Source organism: Plectropomus leopardus, chromosome 3 (genome assembly GCF_026936395.1).
Source record: "Plectropomus leopardus strain MGB_pleo_1.0 chromosome 3, ASM2693639v1, whole genome shotgun sequence".
Taxonomy (NCBI): Eukaryota; Metazoa; Chordata; class Actinopteri; order Perciformes; family Serranidae; genus Plectropomus; species Plectropomus leopardus.
In genome coordinates, this window is record NC_142178.1 from 1,863,608 (window position 1) to 1,888,068 (window position 24,461).

Genomic DNA, 24,461 nt, shown 5'->3' on the forward strand with positions numbered 1-24,461 from the left:
AGGGAGCTGGAGTGACACCTACGCCTACGATAAAGGATACAATAAGGAATGTTTGAAGGCTGACGTTGTTGGGAGTTTAAATTCCATGTATATAGTGTTGTTTTATGGCTAAAATCCACATCTCCACATCCTTGACTTGTGACCTAAATATGAGGAGCTACCAAAGAAAAATGCTAATAGGCAGAGAAATGTATTCTGACCACTTCCACGAGGCTGACAGGAGAGTGTGAGACTGACAGACAAGCTACACATGGGGAACAGTGTTCTTCAATAGGAGCATTTAAAGGCTTCAAGGATGAAGACTGTCTCCTCGGACGTACAGTATATGTCTAAAACCTTTCTGACAGGAGTAGTATGTCAAGTTTTTTATACTCAACTATATTTCCCCCCTCCCCAAAAAAATAGCTGCTAGATAAAGGGCCAGTGCATATAATTGGGCTAATACAGTAATAACCTGACTGACTCCAAATGGGATGTGCTCTGCAAGCTTCCTAGTGAAGGTATTCGGGGTACGTCCCAGGAGGAGGAGACCCTGAGGCGGACCCAGAACATGCTGGAGGGGTTATATATACCAGCTAATTCCCTGAGACTCCCCAGAAAGAGCTGGAAGCACCTGAGCTCCCTACCTTCTCCTGAGACCCAAACCTGGATATGAGGTAGAAAATGGACAGAAGGACAGATGAGATAAGACGAAGACAAAGAAGTTACATGTACAATGAAGATGGTAAGAAGATGCATAAACATACTAGACTATCATGGAAGGCTGTTCAGACTGCAGAACAAAAGTGGCCTAAATGTGATGTTTTTGCTCACATGTGATTCAGATCTTTATTCTATTTTTTTTTTCTACACAAATCACATGAAATCTGATCAGTTCTGTTTTGGGCCACTTTCATACGTGACCCTAAGTCAGGTAGAGATCTGATTTTCTGATGATGGGATACAGAATCCTTTCTTTTCTACTGCCACAAAAATGACTGCTCTCAGCTATTATTGTTCTTATTTCAGATCTGTTCAAACAGGATCGAGAAAACAACGACTTCCCACAGACGGCCCATTTTTAAAGGATTTAATGCTTATCTGCATGGTTAATCTCATCTCTGTAGGCTGTTGCTGTGGTCCTGTCTGTGGCTGCGCCTGTGTGTGGGCCTTGGTTGCACTGATGCCGAGATCTGTCTCGATGCCAACTTCTACTGCAATTATTATTAGTCATGCCTCCAATATTAATATACACATAGGACTGTTATCCCCACCTACACAAAGTACAATATTTGCCAGAAATAGTATATGCTATCATAAATTACATTTATTTATTTTATGTCTATTACTATTGTTATATGTTTTGTTATTGTTTACATTGTTTGCTGTGCATCTATGCCCCTCTCTCTTCCTCAATCTCCTTCTCTATCTTCTCTATCATTCCTCAGGGGGATGTTATATGCTTTAAAGCCCTCTGAGGCAAATTGTGATTTGTGATAATGGGCTTTATAAATATAATTGACTTGACTCGAAAATAAGGCTAACACCTACTAGCTTAGCTTAGCATAAAGGCTAGCCTAGGTCGGTCCAGTTCTCTGGTCCAGCTTCAAGCCAAGAAATAGTCTGGCACACAAAAAAACACTTAAAAAAAACATGTCACTTGCACACTTACTTTCTATTCCGAGTGAAGTACTTTATCTCTTTCCCAGCCATTGATGAGATTTTGACAAGGATGTTGTGCAGCACAACATTATTTCCACGTCCAAAAACAAATGAACAAGAGGATGTCAGGTCCCAGGGTGAAGGGAGGAGAGGACTACTAATGTGCCGACTTTATTGCTATTTAGCGGCTTTTCAGACCATCTCAGCAGCATTAAATTGTAAAAGCATTAAGAGACAGATTTAGCGACTTCATCAGGGAACAAGGAAGAAAAATATTGTCATTTATTCCCATGCCCACTCTTCAGAGTAACTGCAGAACACCGCTATAAGTGGGCGTCAGGTTAGCGTCTCCCGCCTCTCTCCTCCTGCTGCACGTGTGACAGAGTGACAGGCAGGACAAGAGAAGACGTTGTCCACGGTGTGAGTTCAGGTGTAATGAGGTTCCAGCTCTTTTCTGTTGAGAAAATAAAGTGATATCAAATGTTTGATTACCTCCAACTTGCCTCACAACATGCGGAACAATATGTAAATATGCAATTTGCAACAAAGCCGTTACTTAGGGACTGTTCTGTAGCTATGGTGCTTCCTGACATTTTGGGGAATGTTCCACTCTTTAGTTCCACTATAACTCAAACAGAATATTATTTTCAGCATTACTTTTGCACAATTCAAGTGAACATTAGAAAATAAGAGGACAAAAAAACAAAACTGTAAAAATGAAATTGATTTTACTCTTGAAATAACTTTCTACAAAAATGTGATTTTCTCAGCTTTTTGTTCAAAATTTCGATTTTTTTAATAAAAATGCACAAATTCAGATCTTGAAAAAAAGGAAGAAGCTAGAATAAAATGGTTTGTTGTGTAATAAAGCAGAAGATCCACAAATGAGGGCTAATTTCAACCTCTTTGATTTTCAGTGCCAAGTCAATTCTTTCCATTTTTACATTCTTCTTTTTTCCATTATTTGCATTGACTTGTTTCTAGTGCCTGTTGTGCCAGGTCAGTATTATGCAGTGAACTCAGTGACAGTTTAGGAAGCAGAAAGCTAAATGTGTAACCTGTATTGATGCTACACAGCAGCCTGTGCACACTTACACACTCACACACACACACACACACACAGTCTCTAATGGCCTAGTTGTACCACACAGAGCCAAGCAGCAGATAACTGATAGGTAGCATCATACCTTGGCAATAATTATTTTTGAAAAATAGATTGAGTGTGTGTATTTGTTTGGGGGTTGTGCCTGGAGAGGAGCGGGCTGCATGTCAGCGCTGTAATAATCCCATCCATATGAAGACAGCCCCGAGGCTGTAGCAGACACAGCGCTGCCAAAGAGTCAAATTCAGCAGTCCTAATTGCACTGGTTTTTAGCAAAAAGAGGATGAGAATCTTATTGTTTTGGACATACATAGGTGATTCCTGCTCCGTGTGATGGAGAAAGAGAAAAAACACAAAGGGAGGCAGAACAATGTGAGAGTGGGGATGAGAGGAGAGGGTGCGGTCACTGCTGGGGAAAAAAAAGACAGCATATAACTAATTTTAACAAAAAGGAACTTTTTCTCCATTTGCTATTTTTAGCTCTTGGCTTTGAATCTTGTCGTATTTCTCCTCCGAGTGGAGTCCTGCGGGATTTGTGTTTCACATTTCTCTGGCTCGATATCAGTTTTAATGTCCGGTGGGAAACATTTACAAAGTCAATAAATTGAAGGTGATGCTGGTTAAGTGGCCAACGTTTCAGTGAATTAGATATAGCCACAATAACGGCAACAATAATATATAATAGTGGGAACATTGCACTGCATTAATGAAAAGAAGTGAGTGGGAATCCCATTTACCAGAAGCCTCCACTTTAACTATATTACAACTCATTATACAGTCCAGGCAGGAAGCCTCCAGCTTGCCGTATGCACAACAGGCCACCATCAGAGCATAAAAACCATCCAAAGGGCCAAGAGTAAAAACTTAACACAATGATAAATGTGCTATCAACCATTATCTCCTTGCCTGCCAGTACATCCTTGTCAGCTTGAAAAAACTCCCCTCAGGGCCACCAAACACAGAGGTAGATGTGACTCCCTGACCTCCTCCAAAACACAGAGAGGTTAAAGGTCAAAGGTCAGAGCTTGTCTCCACGCTCACACTTCATCTGGTGGGACATGTTTGGTTCGGCAGCGCCCCTGGGGCTTTGATTCCTTTGACCTGATATGCAGTTAAATATCCTGCCTGTGCTCACAGCTCATTCCTTCACATCCCGTCTTCCCGCCAGCCGCCCTCAAGCCAAGCTCTGTTGAATTCAATTAGTCACATTTACCTTTTTCTGCTTTTCTTCTGCTTTGTTTTGTCTCCAAAAGAGGGGGAGGGTTTCTCTCCATACAGCACTTGCTTGCCCTTCGCCGACCTAATTTGCTGCTGCTTGAGCTGTAATGATGCCAAAGGCATTGCTGCAAAACAATAATGCGCAAATTAGTATTTAGACAGTTATTAGCTGCTGAGCGCGTTCTTGCTTTAGGATGACAACAACATGATGTGAGTAAGAAAAGAAAGAGATCAGTCACAGAGAGGATGTGTTAGTGGAGAGTTTGGCAGGATGCAAAGAAATGTGTGTACGAAATACAATGATACTCATCCACCTGTTTGGCTTTGATGGCTGCACACTCTGTCATTAGCAATCACCTCCAACACAGGCTGTGGGAACATTCTCTCTCTCACACACACACACACACACACACACACACACACACACACCAAAAAAAACAATGTTGTTTCAGATGAGAGACAAAAATGGAAGAGACTTTTTTAACTGACTAAAGCTCACTTTTCTGCCAATATGTGCCCCTTCTGGCAAACTCCCAATCAGCATGCTGACATTCTCACACAATATTGAAAGGGTCTGGAAGACAAAAGGCTCTGCCATTCACACTGCTTTTTCTCCCAGACATGAATTGTTATTTGAATCTGCTGTCAGACAAACTAGACAACACTCTGTCTGTCTCTCTCTCTCTCTCTCTCTCTCTCTCACTCTCTCTCTCGCTCTCTTTCTTTCACACACACACACACACACACACACACACACACACACACACACACACACTAGTCAGCCTAATCATCTGACAACAAGGAGCCCATTGTGCTGTATTATGACTTTGTAGAGCTGCTCACCACCCAGAGGGGAGAAACATCTTCAAATCAAAGGCTTACACTTGCCACTCCAGAGGCAGATATCACAAGCGGAGCATGTGAGCGCAGAGAAACACAGATGTAGCCACAGAGCATGTGAGTCAGCTGAGACACCTCCTCTCCCTCGGCCTCTGTGACCTTCTTCAAGCCCGTTCTGAAGTCACGGGAGGAAGTTTAGCACACTTTTCTCAGTTAGACCCTGCCAGCAACAAGTATTTTGTTTTAGTTTTTTATCCCCAATTTTGTCTGTGTCCATGCATATGGCATACATTTTGGCAAGATTGTGCACTTGTGTACTAAATTGTTACATTCAGACTATTAAGTGCAAAAAATGTGCCACTGAAACTCATTCAAACTGTAAATGTTTCCCACAGCCAGCAAAGCATAAAAACATGCATTGTATTATGTCTGGGTGTCATTCTGGTCTTTTGCTTCAAAATTTGTTGTTTTTCCACCTGATGACGTCATTTTACCATATTTAGCATATGGAGAAAATACATGCTGTTTCCACAAAAAAACAACTACTTTGCATGTTGTAAATTGAAAATAACCTTTTTTTCAACTAAAAACATAGCGGCATCAGGACAGAAAAATAGCATTAAGGGGTTAATGACTCTTAGATATTTATTATTAGGACTGACTTAGGTTAAACAAACAAACTCCATGGAAATTGAAAATCATATAGATGAATAATATTTTTTATAGCCTGATTTTGAAAAGTGCATGTCGTATGCAGAGCAGTATGAGTGTGAGCATTTGACACTGCACTACATATATGCTCCTCTGCCTCAAGGCATCCCACAGGGTTTGGTGCTTGGTCCCCTCCTTTTCATCATCTACCTGCTGCCCCTTGGCAAGATCATCCGTTGTCACGACCTTCATTTCCACTGCTATGCCGACGATGTCCAGCTCTACAGCTCCACCAATTCTATCACCACAGAAACCCACTCCACACTCACCAACTGCCTCACTGAAATAAAAACTTGGATGTGAAATAATTTCCTCACTTTGAACTATAATAATTCTGACATCATCCTCATCGGCCCCAAATCCCTCACCAACTCCACTCAAAACTTCACCCTCAGTATAGACAATTGCACCCTCTCACCATTCCCCCATATCCACAATCTGGGTATCGTCTTTGACAGTCACCTGTCTTTTAATCAACATATCATTCATCTCACAAAAACCGTCTTCTTCCACCTTAAAAACATCCACCGCCTCCGTCTATTTCTCTCCTACTCTGCTGCTGAAACGATGATTCACACCTTCATTACATCCAGACTCGACTACTGCAATAGCATCCTATATGGTACATCATCCAATAAATTACAATACATCCAGAACTCCCGCCTGCCCGCCTCCTCACTCACACCCACTCACGCGACCACATCACCCCTGTCCTCCAAAATCTCCACTGGCTCCCTGTCCCATACCGCATCCACTTGAAAATCCTGCTCCTCACCCACAACTACCAAGCCCCCTTCCACCTCACTGACCTCCTCCATCACTATGCTCCTCCCCGAGCCTTTGTTCCTCTGATGCCAACCTCCTCTCTCCTCCACTCAGAACCAAGCACCAAATCTGGGGGGACAGAGCCTTCTCCATCGCGGCCCCCTCCCTCTGGAACTCACTCCCCAAAAATATTCAAGACTGTACTGACAGATCCATGTTGTGTGAAAAGTGCTTTATAAATAAAATGTATTATATAAATATATATATATGTCAGTGAAAGTAGAAAATAAAATTCATGCATAATTTTTTTAAGCTTGATGCAGTGCATTTTGTGTGCAGAGCCGTACCAGTCTGTGTAATATTAAAGCGAACTCTCAGGGTTAAAAGAACGGTTTACCCAAAATAATAGCATTTGTACATTAAATAACTTTCCTGCATTCTTTATAAGCCCAGGAAAAAAGCAGTTTATCTAAGACACTGAATATGTGTCTGCACAATCAGAAACTATGAAACATTTTGTAACAATGAACCTGAAGTAAAACTAATTATTTTATATATTTCTGCAAAAATCGATTTATTATTATTATTATTATTATTATTGCTGTTATTATAATAACCTAAGATGACAATATGGTATGTATCTCCTCATTAAACAGAAATTTTAATTAACAATTTAATGTTAAGCCGTTGATGTTCCTCCTGGTCTCCTGATTAATGGCAACACAGTCACTGTCTCTATGGTAACTATGAAGCTACTAGCTGCAGCCCGTTAGCTTAGCTTAGCATGTGGATTGGAGACGGGGAAACAGCTGGCCTGACTCTGGCCTTTGAGCCAGACATGCCATATTGGACAACATAAATAAACTTGCCTCTCAGTAACAGAGCTTGGTCATTTGATTCTGTTGCACTGCTGGCAAGCATGCATGCCCCAAGCTCCAACAGTGCTCACTTTTTATCCTTCCACTACAAACATGAGTTTCTGTCTGCAAGGCCATGTTGTTTCTTATGTCTCATTGATAACATAATTCAACCTGGGGAGAAAACAAATTCAATAAAAGCCCATCTGATCATACATAAAAAGGATGAATGGCTTTATTCTCTTCCTTTCATATGTATGAACTGAATAAATCAGATGATTGAAGCAACACGGGAGCTCAGACAATAGTTGGCACCATGCTCTTATGGAATTCTCCATGCTTATCTTATGAAATGCACAGGTTTGCTCTGTTTTTCTTGTGAGAGCACCTGTGACAGTTAATCCCAGCTCTTTCCTAGAATAACCTGCTGAAGCACTGTTTTATGAGATTTTTATTTTTTAATTTTTTTAAGATTACATGGAAACATGTGACTCTGATCCCAATACTTAATTGGATTCTGTGTCACGTGTAGAAGTGCCACATTTAGTAAAAGACAAAGTATTACCTTAAGAGCTTTCAGACACTGAAGGTAATTATCTTTTGACAGAAACTGCAGCTTAAATGTCAACATTTTTTAATAACAAGGTGGGAATCTCTCCTCTCTTAATCGAAATTTACCTCTGGCAGAAAGTGATATGAGCAAAGTTGATTGGTAGTTGGAAGCTGTTGTAGTTTACTAACGACACACAGTGAGCTTTTTGAGACGCACCATCTATATTTGGTTTGAGCTGTAATTAAAGGCAATCACTTGCAAATCATACAATCATGGAAGCCCTGATTATAATCCTTTTGTGATTTGAATTCCAACTTCACATAAAGGCAAATCAATAGAAAGCCTTTCAGCAAAGCAGCTACTCTGCCATGTTAATTGGCAAATCAACTGATTTCAAACGAGTCACCAGTGGCTGCTGGGGTGCATTTTGGCTTTGTTAGAATTTGGTTGTTATTTGTGAAAGTGTGTGTGTGTGTGTGTGTGTGTGTGTGTGTGTGCGTGTGTGTGTGTATGTGTGTGTGTCACACAAAAGTAATATCTCATTTGTCTTTTCTGAAGCCAAATGCCCAACAAGTTACCTATGAGTTCATAATCAATGCTTAATTAACCCCTTAATCACATCATGTAAAGTCTAATATGAATAATACAATCTAGTCCAACTCTAATTGGGCAGGAGAGCATACAGAGAATAAGCAGTACTTCTGTTACATGCACATGTGAGTCATTAATAATGAAGCGCTGTTGTTGGCTGGCTTTTGTTTACATTGATTATGGCCTACATCATCAGTATCACTGTGATTTGATTGGTTCACAGTGAGACTTTAGGTGTCAGTCGGCTTCAATAGAAATCACTTTCTGCGATCAAAAATCCTACAAGCATGCCAGTACAAGTAAGAAATTAGGATTTGAATTTGTCTCTGCGAAGTTACACATGGGGCAGCTGCGACACAGGAGGTCGAGCGGGTCTTCTTCAAATTCAAAGGTTTGTGATACGATCCCAAGCTCCTCCAGTCAACATGTTGAAGTATCTCTGGGGCAAAGGCTGTATCATATGTGTGTGTATTTGTGTGAATGTTTCAAAACTCTTCAGCAGGTGGCACCTTGTACGGTAGCCTCGGCCACTAGTGTGTGAATGTGAATGTGACATGTGGTGTACAAGTAAGTGCCACACTATGATGCCATTCGATAGCAACATTAACCATCTGCCTGGTTAATGCCCAGGTGAAACTGAAACATGCCCTTCTTCACACTTCCTCAACTCCTTGAGTTAATAATATTGAGATGTATGATGAAGCCCTTTTGAGAGTCAAGCTCTGGAAACACTACAGCCTACAGCAGGGCTTCTCAAACGTAATATTCAAAGGTCTGACTCTGATTTCTGTTCAAGGCCAAAGGTCGTGAACGATTGGTGATAAACAAATGACCTTTATGAATTTGTCTGACATCTGTCTCTTATTCATCTCAAACAGAGCCTCAGCTTTGTCATTTAAACACTCCTTAACATCCTCTCCATCAGAAGAAGAGTTTGTGTTTTTGCCCAGCACCCAGGCCACTCTGAGAGAAGCGTCAGTCGCTCTGTCTGCTGTGCCATAGATCTCACAAACAACTTGTTTGTTGGGTTAGGGTTAGAGTTAATGCTGGATTGGGGCAAAATAAACATATTTCTCTGTCCCGTTGTCTTCGAAAACTCATTTTTTTCTTGGTCAACTCCTCTTTGCACATTTGAACAGTGACATCCTCACCACATTGGTGACATAATGCACGCTGACAGAATATGCTGAAGTCTCACTTTCCCATGCCTGCAGGACAGAATGTGAACACCCATTAACCAGTAACTAATTTGCTAATTTTGAATGGACGCCTGTTAAAAGACCCTTTAAGTCTTAGACATGGTGACTATACGTCATATGCATGCAAGCTGTCATTGTTGTCATGACAATGATGTCAAACAGGAAAAGAAGTATGTTCAATGTTCAATCTCGGAGCAAACTTTTTTTTTTTTTTTAGGAAATATACACTTCATTACATATTATCATTGCATTGACTTGCCATACGGTCCGGATCTGGACCGGGGTCTGGACCGGAGTCTGGACTTTGAGGACGTCTGGCCTACAATGTCTATGATGCAACTTCCAGTAACACTTTCTATGAAGACCACATCTATAATGAATAATGACTGCATTCATAGGGAATTATAATGCATTCATAATGCTTTATGAAAACACTCATAAACATATATAATGCTTACTGATTCACTCTCTGACACATTGTCAGAATTCAGTCTTCTCAATGCATTTTCAAAGTATTCTCATGTAAAGTATGCATTAATCACTTATGGCACTGCATATATTCTTAGAAATGCATGAAATAATTACACTTTACATAACACCTAAAATTATTATTAACCTACAACCTACAATTATTATTATATTATTAAACATTATGATGAAGCATAAATTATTATAAATGCATCAATATGTACCTCACTTAACACATACAATTATAACTTATGATACAGCATGGGCTGTTATAACACACTATGAGTCCTTACTACAGTTGATTGTTGATGTGTGAAGTGAGTGTAGATATTTATAATGCATTATAAGCCCCAGAATTAAACCTCTAGTTTATAACAAGTCAAGAGCATCCATAAGCCACTTATACATCATTATAAGTCAGATCTGTAATGGTTTATGACTATTGATATAGTGCATCAGTAAGCATTATGTGTCTTTGTGAGTGTATTCATAAATCATTAGAAATGCATTATAATTCACTACGAATGCCATCACACTGCATTCTAGATGTGATCTTCATAGAAAGTGTTACCCAACTTTCTTTAGACCCTCTATGTCTGACAAAAGCCCATGGCTTTCAAACTTTGTATCTGTACCTTGTATTTGTAAGTGCTTGATGGCTTATCATTTTTTTAGGTTTTCAGGAGCCCCTTCAGAGCTACACAGGACAAGATACAACGGTTTTCACAGGCTGAAGCTGGAACAATGTATCAATTGGCTGCACAAAAGCAACTGTGCACAGGAATGGCTGGGATATGTCTACACAGGTATCTCTATTATACTAGTACAATGTACTGTTGACATTGAGCGTCTGCAGCATCCAGATACCAATGACACTTTTCCATGCCAAGACCACCGAGAAGTTTATGTGCATCTCCTGAAAGGTATACTTCCGGCTTGAGTACTGCATCTCATGATGAGTAGACTGACGTCCATGTGAGGAATACTTTTTGTCTGACAGAATGTGTATTGAGTGTAAATCTATGCTGTGTCTGTGTGTTAGAGAGAGAAAGCCAGGTTGAATTTTTAGAATGTACTTAACCTACAACATGTGCCAGTTGTTTGTTTTGACTTTGTGTGCTTTTAATTTGTAGCCATATGCGCATTTGCATGCTCCATGCTCTTTGTGTTCTGAAGGAAGCAGTTTTTGCAGGCTTGGCTTCAGAAACCAGGATTAACACAAGAACACCGATTCGGTTCACAAAGCAGTAAGCAATTTCACAGCTTTTTGCCCAGCTAACCAAAGGAGGTCGAAGCAGACATGGTGTCAGTTTGTAAGACTTTGTTGTCTACGTACTTCTCTCCTGGAGGAGAGGTGGAGGAGGTGGAGACAGCAGCAGGGTAAAGGAGGATGAAGGGAAGTGAGGACCAAATGTGTACGGGAGCTATTTACTTGTCCCGGATCGATTCACCTTATCCTTGTACTAAACCGTAATCCATCTTGAGCATCTTCGCCAGATGCCTGCAAATGAACAATGAGACTGTTTATGAACACAGTGTGGACGCTGTCTGTCTGTTTGGCTGTGTGTTTGGCCTGCCACAGCCAGTAAGTGGACTGTGCCAGTGCCAATGGCCACTGCCAGTGTTACGACCACACTCAGCCCTGTCAGATCAGCTAACAGATGGCCTTCAACCGGCTGCATCCCGCCTGAGCGCTTCTACAACGAGACAGAATGCAACGACAAGTGATGGGAATTTAAACATGCAAGGACAGCGGAGAGGGAGTGGTGCTGCAGGTAGTGATGGCAAAAGAGAAAACAAGAGGGAAGGAGGAGATGTGAAGGTAGCTTTGAATGGATTATAAAAAAAAAAGAAGAGTAAATGATAGACCTGGGCCTGGGGTGAGAGGGAGATAGTCAACAAGCTGGAGAAGCAGGATGATGGAGAGATGCTGAAAGAGTGACGGGCATAGAGGAGGAATATGATGGTAAGGCAGACAGTAGGATGCGGGACAAGGAAAGATGGTTGGAGACAGGCAAACGGAGAGAGTGACAGCAACAGAGAAGAGAGAGTAGTGCACAACAGATACGCTGAAGAAAGAGAGATATGATAGAGGTCATCTGTCGCTAGGGAGACAAATGATTGACATCTTTGTGGATTGTAAGCTTTGACCGCAGAATCTGATACTGTCCTCTTAGCTACACACTACTGCAACTCACATGTCTTAATGTGGATATAAGAAGTGTGTATTTGTGTGTAGTGTCAGCCTGACAAAGCGTAGCCAGTGGTTTACTCTCTGTTTGTGGCTACTTTCACAGTGCAAGCCTCAGTGCTCAATTCAGATTTACTGTTCAATTCACTAGCAAGGACCACGCCACAACAATATATCATTTAAAGATTTATTCTAATATAAAGGTTTGGTTGTATGGGTCGATGATGGATGTGAGTGGCTGGTCTGGGAGGAAGTCTTGATGCCAGGTGGAGGGACACTCAGAATGTGGGTACCGTCTTGCGTGTGTCCACCTGATCCGATTTCCGAGCCCCAGACGTGCCTAGAATGAGACATAGGAGAGGCATGCAGAGGGATGAACAATGAGATTGAGGAGAGACGTAAATGAGGCAGGGACGAGGAGAGGGGAGATGAGACTGGACGAAGCAAGAGCTCAAACAGACGAGGGAAAAGGAGGGCGGGCCGAGAGATCCAAGACAAACAGAGCAGAATGGGATGGCCGGCTTTAAGTAGGCAGGCAGGTAATTAGAGGTATGATGGAGGAGTGGTTGAGGTGTTCTCCTGCTCCTGAACGAAAAGTTAACAAATTAACTTCATATCTGATCTTTTTTCTTGGCTGTTTACACTTTTTAGGCCCAGTCAGTGCTTACAGTAACTACTATTTGGTGCATTTTATGCACTTTTAATTCTTTTTTTTTTTATGATTTTGGCAAGATCATGTGTTTTTTGTTTAATCTAAATGTTCAGCTCAGCTTCCACAATAAGTTGAAAATGGAAACAAAATTGTTAAATTCATACTGTTAAGTGCAAAAGGCGAGACTACTCTGTCCCCTCATTCTGCAGTCGTACCTTATATACAGACTGCAAGGCAGCATAACTGTGATATTTCAGCCCATTTTCACTCCGAACTCATCAAAGAGGTCCACTCTGTCATTGCTTTTGGCATACGAGTATGATGCCAAAAGTGAGTGTGTGCGTCCAATGGGATGGGGTCACAATAGAACATCCTCAGACAGAGCTGGTGGCATTGTTATATACACAGGTGGACAGCCAGACGACACTGGGTGCGTCCACATGCAACACGCAGGGATGGTGTTACTTGAGAACGCGGCCGGACAGGATGTTTTGTATGAAGGGGAGGCAGATGGGTCCCACAAACCACTGACTTTCATGCGGGAATCTGGAATTTGCTTCCCATGTTGATGTGAGATGTTTTTTTTTTTTTGTTGTTGTTTTTTTTTTTTCTCACCTTACCATGTGCCTCTTTTGTCAAAACCTCACCATCCATGAAATTGTTGCCTAATCCTAAGTGTCATGACAGTCCGCTTTGGTTGCCAAATGCTGTTGTGTAAACATAAGGACGTACTGCATCATCCCACCATGTGCATTTATTGACATCACAGTTATAGGATCTGGAGCGTAAACAGCTGACGCGGAAGGACACCTTAACCATAAGGAGGAACTTCCCTCCCCAGAACGATAAACACCCATTCACACCTGGCACCTTCTAGCCTCAGCGACCCACATAAATCCAATTTGGGTCAATAATTCACAAGTGGCCTGAAACTCAGAGTCCACATGTGACCTTAACTGTGTAGCACACACCAACACAGGGTTTCAAGCCTGCACTCCCTTCCAGTTGGTTAGAACTGAAGAAACTTCTTGGATGAGAGGCGAAACGTCTTCAAGAAACTGAAATTAAGTCCAATTGCCAAAGAAACAGCACTTATGGATACCATGACCTAGTTTACTGAGGACCTTCATCAAGAGGATACCTAAAGAGTCATAAGTAGATGCTTAAGCTCACTGACAGAGTGGCACAATGTAACGAGATGGTAACAGCAGCTTAAGAAATACAGAGAGCTTGCCTGGGCTGCCATGGATTTAAGCAGCACTGTGTGAACTTGTTTGGTAATATTTAATATTATATTTTTAATTGGTAATTATTATTTTTGTATTCAAATGTAAAAAGTCATACATTTAGCTTACAAACATCTGAATAATAAAATATTGTTGAAAAAGCTCAAATATGAAACCTTAAAGTCTTCTTAACCAAATATGGTTGTGTTTAACTTTGACAAAGACATCTTCTGAATCATTGAATCACTGAAACGATTATGCATGGGTAAATGTACACTTACACACACACACACACACACACACAGAAATAAATTCAGCAGTCATTCATGGGTCTTAAATCTCTGCTTTTTCTAACTCCCATCACCATGTGTCTATACCTCTGAAAGTGAGACTTCGGGTGTGCAGCAATCCTAATGACCAGAATAATGAGTAGTCAGGAGTGAAATGCCAGAGCAAGAAAGATAAGGAAGTAATGAGGAAAAAAAAGATCATAGCTAACTCAAATTGTAATTCTCAGGTCCTCTCTCTTTCCCTCTCATGTGTCAGTCTCTTTTAAGATGCTCTCGCCACACGTCCACCTCATCCCTCATCTCTTTTATCTGCCTGTTTCACCCACTCATCTTCACCTCTGCCTCATTTACAATTGCTCCTCTCCTCCGGGGAGCGTTAGCCTCGGCTGGACGTTTGCAGAGCCCTAAGGCCATGATTAGAGAGAGGAGAGAGAGAGTGACGGATAGACAGAGAAAGTGAGTGCTGCTGAAAAGGTGGGTGGCTGGGTGGGGAGGGGTTCAGCATGTCTGCAATGCGTACAAGCTAGAATCAGCTGGTGACCCACCAACCAACCCCAAAAGACACTGTAGAAACTGCACTTGCAGAAGGCTCCGCTCTCAAATCCAGCCGCAGAGTCTGTTATTTCACAAACAGTCGAGTCCAAAAACTGAATTAAAGACACCTTTTCAACACTCACTCTGCAGTTACACATCTCTAAATAGCTGTGACAAAACAATTATTGTAAAACATCTCAGGTTGCAAAAGTCAATTTGGTACCTTGCTCACAAGTTTCCTGCTTCTGGCTGACTGTCAGTTCCCTTCTGGACTCGAGTAAAAAAAGCATCTACAACCACAAACATACTCAAGTTTCAGATTGTGGATAATCAGGAAATCGAATGTAGGCTGCTCCCAGTGCATTATGGTACTGATAGCACTTAATGCTCTGTGACCCGAGTGTGCAAAGGTGCAATAGACAGTAATCCTTATAGAAGCTGAGGATGGGACTAAAATGTATGAAAATTAGCAATTACAAAGGCAAAACCTAGAAAAATTAGGTCAAATACATATCCAGGATTAACCATTATCAACTATGAGGTCCCATAACTGACAAATTGAACAGTCCCAGTGAGGGTTTCGGGAGCAACCTAACCTACCTGAGGTGCATGGAGAAGGCAGACGAATCAAAGGCGCAGAAAATTCAGCAACACTTGAAGTATTTAGAGCAACTTTATTAAAAGACCATGTTTCAGCTTGTGGCTTTCATTGGGGTCATTAATCACTAACTATAAATAATTATGTTTATTACCATCCCAACAATTCATGCAAATTCAGCCAGTTTGTCTTAATTCTACACAACCTTGCAATTTTGTCAAATCACAACAACTTTACTGCAAATTTGCAGATTTGACATCTGCTCAGCTCCTTTCTCTATATGTTTATCATGAGACTGCTGCTGCACCTGGGAAAGAGTGCCACTGTGACAGGGATAACTGTTGGCATCAGTTGAGACATTTCAGTGATAGACTCAGCAGCACCAGACACAGATGCATGAGCCCCCTTGCAGCTTTCCTCACTTGAGGCTCTTTCCTGCAAGAGCAGACAAATTTTGACATCTTACATGTTGGGGACAGTAACCAATTCAGATGTACCAAACCATAACTTCACAAACCATATATATAGGACTCTTAAAATGCATACTTTCATGCAATTGTTAACCTAGAAAATAAAACCTCTTATGATGATAGAAAATTATCTGAACATTAATTACAATTTTCTAGGAACACTGCCATGAAATCAGGCATTTCAGGCCACAGCAATCACAAAAAAAGCCCAGCAGCATTGCATGTGAACTTCTGTGGAACATTTCTTACCATTGCTCATTGCCGTTTTCGTGTGTTTTAAAGAAATCACACCAATTTGCTCAGAGTTCAAATGTTTAAATACTTGTGAAAGGCATCTGAAAGAGGTACAAGAGAAGTGCGGTCGCTCCAAGTTTCAAAGGGTTAACCTCCTAATCTTCTCTGCCTCTCCATATTTCTGTCACAAATGAGTTAAATCATCTTTCATCCCTCTCTTCCATTCCTTCTTTCTCCATCTTTTCACCATTTACCTGCCTTTCTCCCATTTCCTTTCGTTTCCAGTTATCTTATTTTATCTTTCTATTTAGCCTGTGTACATGTCAATGCCTAACATCCATCCAGTCTCCGTCTTGGCCTTTGTCCCTCTTTGACTACCGTCCCTCTTTCCTCACCCCCCTGATCCTTCCATCCCTCTTATCTTCTCTGTAGATTCATCCCTTCCTCCTCCTGGAGTCCCTGCAATTACATTTCTATTTCCCTTTCTTCCTACCCTGGCTCTTTACCTCTGCTTCCTTCACCTGTCCTGCACACAGACCTCCTGCCCTGCCCTCTGATCACTTCTTTTATTTCCAAATATCAATCCTCATTTCAAACCTCCTTACATCTCCTTGCCAGCCATCAGGCTGCTCTGATCATTCCTTCCAGCTCTCCTAAACCCCACCCCCACCCCTCCTCCCTCCCAACCTTGTTGGTTCCTGACCTCCATCCTCCCTGTGATCATCCCTCCAGAGTTGAGGCCATCTGTTCCTGCAGGAGAATCAAGTGCATCCTCGCCCCCTACGCCAGCCAGGATGTGTGTGTGTTTATACATGTGTGCCAGTTCATGTGTGTGTGTGTGTGTCTGTGCGCACGAGAGAGTGTTAAAGTGTGACCACATATTCCACTGTGAGCATCTGTAAAAAAATTGGGGGTGTTGCATATTCATGACACAAAGGGTGGAGTAGCGTTTTTTACCTTTTATGGAGTGCAGTTTCAGATGTGGCCCATCACTGATGGATTAGTGTAGAAACAGAATCACTTTGATGTCTAATGCATGATGGATGCATATGGATTATATGGAGATGATTATAGCTAATAAAGCTGATACCTGTTTGTATTCTTTCTCTAAGTATGTGTCTCTGTGTGTGTGTGTGTGTGTGTGTGTGTGTGTGTGTGTGTGTGTGTGTGTGTGTGTTATTGTTTTTGCATGCATAAGTGTGTGTGTGGGGTAACAGTGAGAGTTCAGGCCCTCAGTGCTCTCCCTGCTCGATTAGGAAGTAAACAATGTTTATTCAGCAGCAGCTGTCTAAGGGAAATGGCTGTATGCGCATGCATCAACACACATACACATACACTTACACACCGACACACATGCATGCACACGCGCACACACACACACACACACATTCAGTGAGATGAAGATGAAGGCTTGGAAAATAGATTGATTAGTGGCTCTGTGAAGCCAAGGACAGGCCCCGGTGGAGCCACACACACATACAATGCAAACACGACCAAACACTCAAAGAGAAGAAATGAATGCAATAGGTTCACATGCAGCTACTTCGGCAAAGACAGGCTTGCACTTAAAATAATTATTGTGAATACGTTTCAATTGTGCTCTATTGAGAATCATGGGCGTCATTGAAAGGAGGAGTGCATGGCTGCACTGACTCCTCAGCCCTTAACTGAAACAGAATGTGGAACTCAAAGTAAATTCTTCCCAAACCATAAAAAAAGACACCACTGCACCTTTTACTCTCCATAGCAGCGTACACAAAGCTGCTGCCACTGCCAGTGTAAGCTGGCGTCTGATCAAAAATGTTATAAGTAATATAGCAGCAAGTATTTTCCTTTATTAAGAAAAACAATACATTTTTATCGTATTTTATTTAACCCATGTTTAACCAGGTAAGTCCCCTCAGGATCAACAATCTCTTTTTCAGGGAGACCTGGCCAAGACAGCAGCATAAGAAAAAGGTAGACCTTAGGTGGGTTTCCATTACAGTTTAAGCGATATTTTAGAAATGACAATGCGTTTCCACTGAGTGATGTTCTGCAACTTCTCTCTCGCAGTAACATTCCTAGAAGCATGGTGGTGGATGTTTAAAACATTATCAGGTTTATTTCTATTGTAGCCGCTGCTCTAGCCATCATTATTTCCAATCCGAGGCAATGTAGGCATGTCATGCCAGCCCCCTATCACCTGTTGCATAGGAGCGGCCACGTATGAGGGATTTCTAGGAGCTGATAGTCCACGATTTCAAAGAAGAATTGTGGATTCAAAACTTCTGGATGATCCGCTCAACTTTTGAAGAGTTATGTGATTCAGTAACACCTCTTCTAGCTCCTGCTGCATCATGCCCAGTGGAGCCAGTTCCTACTGACTAATGTTTCTATTGTGTGTATTTTATATTCAACCACACGAAAAACATAGGAGAATAAACATTAACATGTTGAAATATCAACACACCTACACATAATGACAACTAGCAAACTGATTTATTCACCCTTATGAGAGCTTTAAAGTCAGGCAGAGAGACCACTACTCTTAGTTTTCTTTTTGGAGGTTATTCCAAGACAAGAGAGCGGACCACATAAAAGCGTTCTCTCCCAGTTCAGTCTGTGCACAAGGAACAGACAAGACTAGATCTTGAGATTGCAGACCACAACTATAGTCTGATCTTCATTCAAATTGCAAATGTGGGGAGTTTAACCAGTTAGACTTTGTAAATGAAGTACCAGTGACTGAGCCAAGGAAAGGTCAATGATGGCCAACCAGCCCTGGAATAAAGCGTTCAGTGATGAGTGAGAGCAAACAAACAACAAATCTCAGTGCACTATGATCTAACATGTATAAGCAATGTGCAGATGCATTCATGTCCAACGGATCACTGCACTCCAGAACAATTAATAACATAGCAGCTAACAAATAAAACCTAAAATTCAGCATCAGTTTTTAAAGATTATCAACTTGAGGTTTAAAAGAAAAGGGAGTTATCAAGCCAAATACCAAGATATCTGTAACAACAGACAACGTCTAACCTCTTTCCATTAGCAGTAAAAATATAAGGACTGTTTTAAGGCTTTCTCCTAGCATTTGAGAAGTACAGTACATTACCTAGTTTTTCAGCATTTAAAACCAGCTTTAGCTATAATAGCTTCATCTGGATAGAGTTAAAGACAGCCTGTAATTCATCCATGACCTATGCAATAGATGAAACAGCAGAAAATACCACAGTGTCAAAAAAATAAATAAATAAATAGTTGGCATTATCCACATTTTTACCTAGACTATAAATAATAATAATAATAATAATAATAATAATAATAATAATAATAATAATAATAATAATAATAATAATAATAATAATGACTGAAAGGACTTATATAGCACTTTCCAAGTACTCAAAGACGCGTTACATAAAATGCACAAAGAAAACAAATACAAAGTATTGAAAGAAACTTACATGGAACAGAAGAACAAACATAAAATATACTCACTCCAGATTAATATAGATTGAACATGAAAGCAGACCTAAAACAGAACCCTGGGGTATAACTGAGGTTTAGCCAATTAGAAGCGGGCCCATCAAACTGGACACATTGAGACCTTTTTGAGAGGTAATTCAGGAACCAGCCCATCACATTTACGTCAGTCTGTGTATTAAAATAAGATGGTCAATATTATCAAAAGCTCTGGACAGGCCAATAAATGCAGCTACACAGCTCTGTTTCGTATCCAAAATACAATGTTAACCACCATCAAAGTTGCAATAATAGCACTATGTTGCTTTCCGAAGACAGACTGATGTTTGAATAGAATGGCGTTATTACATTACAACTCCTTCAACAGTTCACTTACTGGTGAATTCAAGGATCTTTGCCAGAACTGACAGATTATGTAAAGCAAACAGTATAATAATAAAATAAGACTATTATACTATTTATTATATCAAACAGATGTTAAAGTGGAGGTGCAAAACGAAGCTGAGCTGATTTTTATTCTGAGCCATGGTATAGACTTCTCTTAGACAAAAAAAGGAAACTTCACAGATCTGCCTTTTCAACCAAAACTACCTCAATTTGCTGTTCAGTCCATCCACCTTATTCTCTCTCTCTCAGTGTTCCTTATTCTTCCCTCTCGTCTCGGGAGCAGCTGTGCATATTCCTCCTCGGGGTAAATCCGCCACTAGCAAGAAGGCCTGCTTTACAAGAATGACCCAATTTATCAGACACAGCACTCACACTGTTGATGGATCTAATTAAAATTGTGTACAAATCTTATAAAGGCCAGCAGTAATCATATTTATGGTGCAAGCTTTCAGTCATTCTCTTACGATGTTAAACCGGGATAATCCATCACATACAGTGTAAAAGGCCTTTTTTCAGCAAGTTCTATCCTTTTACAGTCTGCTGTTGTGTTTTTTGTTTACTGTGACATTATTCTTTTCATTTATACATATATTAAGTTCTGTAAACACAATTCATTGTAATATAACATATTATATATAAAAAAAACCTTATTCACTAGTCATCTGAGTCTCTGGGAAATATCCAACAAAAAACTGGCAAAGCGTTTTTAGCCTTATCGTAGCCTGTAGCTCCTAGTGTGGGAGCTGTGTTCACGTATGTGCGCTCGCGCATGACCAGCTTGTTGTATCTGCATGGCAGTGTTTAAATGCTACCTGGAAGCCTCCCCCACACAGAGAAAGAGATTTCTTGGTGGTTTTCCATCCATGGCCTGATTTGGCGTCTGATACTGGCTCGCCCAGGCGAGCGCTGCAGAGATTTGTATTTCCATGACAGGGCTACCTGCTTGAAGGTGTGTCCTTAACTGATGAGGGCTTGTCTCAGTGATGATGTGTAAAAGCAGTGGGCCAAAGCCCCTGTTGTTTTCATGTGTGGATTTTTTTTTTTATGTGTGTATGTTTTTCCATCACACAGCAGGCAGATAAAAGAAGTTGACCTGTCGGAGATGAATTGTTTGCAGAGGTGCCTGTGTCTGCAGTTCTTCATCTCACTGAGGCTAATTTTGATTTTACCCTCCTCCCCGTGGTATTTGTAAGCTGCTAGCAAATTGCAGTAAAAGTACCCGGTTATTTTGTTGTATAAACGCTTTTATTGTGAAGTTGCAAAATAAGGAAATGTTGGGTTCAGTAGCTGCTACATAACAGACTGAATGCAGACATGAAATGGTAAAATAAAGCAGATAACATAAAAGAACGGGGAAAAGGGGTTTGCAACTAACAGCAAGTCTGTTGGATTTAAAACTACTGCATGTGGGGGAGGCAGGTATCATATAAACACTGGCATGCAGATATAGTGAGCTCTTGTTGGTCTTACGTGAGTGAGCATACCTGAACGCAGCTACCACATTAGGAACTACAGGCTAAAAGCTACAACAACACTTGGATTACTTTTGACAAGCAATATGGAGACATTTTGTGGTTTTTTTTTATGTTTGAAATCTGGTCACCATTTACTTAAACTGTTTGGGAGGTAAGTGCAATGCTATTTTCCTATGAACCTCCAGCAGTGTTGGCACTGTTAGTGTGGACACTAAAATTCCACGTGACTTTCCGTCACCATGAGTGTGATTAGATAATAACTGAATTTTCACTTTTGGGTGAACTTTCCCTTTTAACTGTGGATGCCTCCCTTCATGCACCAGTGCCATCAGCACAGTTAGTGTGCCACAAAATTTCCAAATATGTTGAGCCACCCCATGTCAATACAGTGTGAATATAAGTGTGTGTGTGTGTGTGTGTGTGTGTGTGTGTGTGTGTGAAGGCTTTTTTGTGTACTGAGACTTGCATTGGCTCATTTCCATATGAAGTTAGTTTCATCACACCTGATGTGAATAAACTTGTTCCTAATGGACTCAGGAACCCGCTCCCAAAGCTTCAGCTGCCTGCATCCAAAAATATAAATTTCAGTTGGTGAAATATTCATCATTTGGGAAACAAATAATATCCATTCCTGACAAAGCACGGGAGGCAAGACAAACTCATATGTTTCATACACACAGAAGTAGAGAAAATAAAAGTACATTTCAGGAAATAACAAAGTGCACAATAAGACAATAAGAGTTTTAACCCTGTATGGTTTGATGTTGCCTCAAGGGCATACCCATTTTTAGGTTTGTTTACACTCACAACATACATTATCAATTATGTTGTAATACCTTGAAAAAAAAGCAGAGGCATTAATGAAACTAGTAGCACTGTTTATGTTGTAACATGGCTTTCTGGAGGCCATGCTGAGCCCTTTTTTTGTGACCTTTATCTCATGGTATAGCTCCACCAACTCTCTCCATAAAATGGTCTGAAAATGTCTTTTTATCATAGAAATGATAGAAAATTTGCAGAGCAGAGCAGACTCTATATTTATAATTCACACAGATTTTCCTTCCTTTTAAAGAAGACGAGGGAAAAAGTATTATATGAATAAGAGTTTAGAGTTACTAGTAACTGAGCAACACAACAAATGGTGGCAACATACAGACCGTCAGAAAAAACAAATGGCATGGGTGGTAATGTGTAGGCAACAAAAGCACATGGCAACCAATACTAGAGCATCAAGCACACGTGTAGCCAGGTGAACTGATGAGTGTCTGGAGGGTGTTTTGATAACACAATATGATGAATTTGAGGCATTATTACTGTCAGAGCAGGTTCTTCCTGCTGAGGCAGCACTGTTGCTTTAAGAGCAGCGGTGATCTAGACCCGCGAGACTGGGAGTTCCCATGAGACTGTAGACACAGAGGTGAAACCAAGCACAGCGGCTGCGAAATGCTGGACCAAGTGGGTGTGTATGTTTGTCAGTATAGGAGAAAATATCCCTGTAAACAATAATGTAGCGAGTCCAGACTGTGTGTGAAACAGAATGTTGGTTCACGTCATCAGGATGGTCTTACCAGGCTAGAAGATACCGTGCTTCCACTCATGGCTGAATGGTGGAGCATCTGACGATGTTTGCTAGCCCGTAGTTGGCCTGCTCTTTGGCTGATAGAGTGATGGCTTAGGTTTTCAGATGGCTTATCCACACAAGTATCTACTCTTAGAATTGTCTCTTTCCCAGGATAGATCCCTTTGATTTCAAGCAGGGAGGTGCTCCTTAGATAGAACAGAGGTTAATTATATTTGGTGAGCCCACTTTTGTCTGTAGCTTTACATTCATGAGCTGTATTTGACATTGTTATTCCTTCAGAGCTAGTTTAATTTCCCTGGAAAACAATCCATCATGTTCCCCCTGCTTAACATATTCTCAAAAGTGTATCCTTTATGTTTGCTGAGCACACAGTACAGTCTGCTTCTCAGGTTGAGCAGCAGCATGGTGCTCTCTTCACTGACTCTTTGGCTCAGTCTTGGGTTTTTTTCTGAAAGCTTTAACTTATGGTTGCTGTCTGTTTTACTGTCAGGCAGCTCTCATAACTTCTTTATCCTGCTGAGTTGGCCAGATGTGGCCACTTCATGTTGTGGTTTACAAACTCGAGGGTTTGTTTGAATAATCTGACTTTTTACACTTGTCAGAGAAAACTAATTGAAAATGAGTGTTTTCATCTTGACTTTTTATTAATTCTTGGTAATTTTCTGTTGCTGCTTCTTGATATTTTTGGCAACAGAACCTTGTGCCATTTACCACTGCTTGATATGGTCTCATCCAGTTCTTTTTTTTCTTCCTTTCCTTGCACAGTCTATTTCACCCCCATCCCTCTGCAAATATGAGCTTGGAGCCCAACTGCACAGTCTTAATTAAAAGGGTTGTTTGCACAAAGGCTAAAAGTCCTGATAACACCATGTTTTCCATCCGTCTAAAATTAATGCTGCTCAGTGTGATAGCATAGCTCAGGCTGAAATTACAAACTGTTATTACCAAAGACATAAAGACAGAAGAATAAATATAGAGCCAGTGTCTCTATCAACAGGTGTTCTGTATCTTTAATTTGATTTAATGTAATATATAAGATGTATAGAAAATATTAAGATTAAACCAGGTAGTCTAGATGGAGAAATAGGTCCACACGCAAGGGTGGAATTTTTTCACCACCAGTTGGGCAGAAGGGGTTGGGGGTGTCTAGTGGGCTCACCTCTGCCATTGGTCATGAGCCTCCCCCGGTTGAAGTGGCCCCCTTCCACAGGTGCCACACCCACATCTATTCTACTATGACCTCAGCTCAGGTTAGACAACCCGCCTTATTTAAGCATATTATTAAGTGTAGAAAAAGATAAAGATAAAGATAGTTCAGATGCCCTCTCCCTGACTGCATCTTCCAGCCCTTCCTGGAGGGTCACGACGCTTTCACAGGTCAGGTAGGATATTCAAACCCTCAAGTGAGG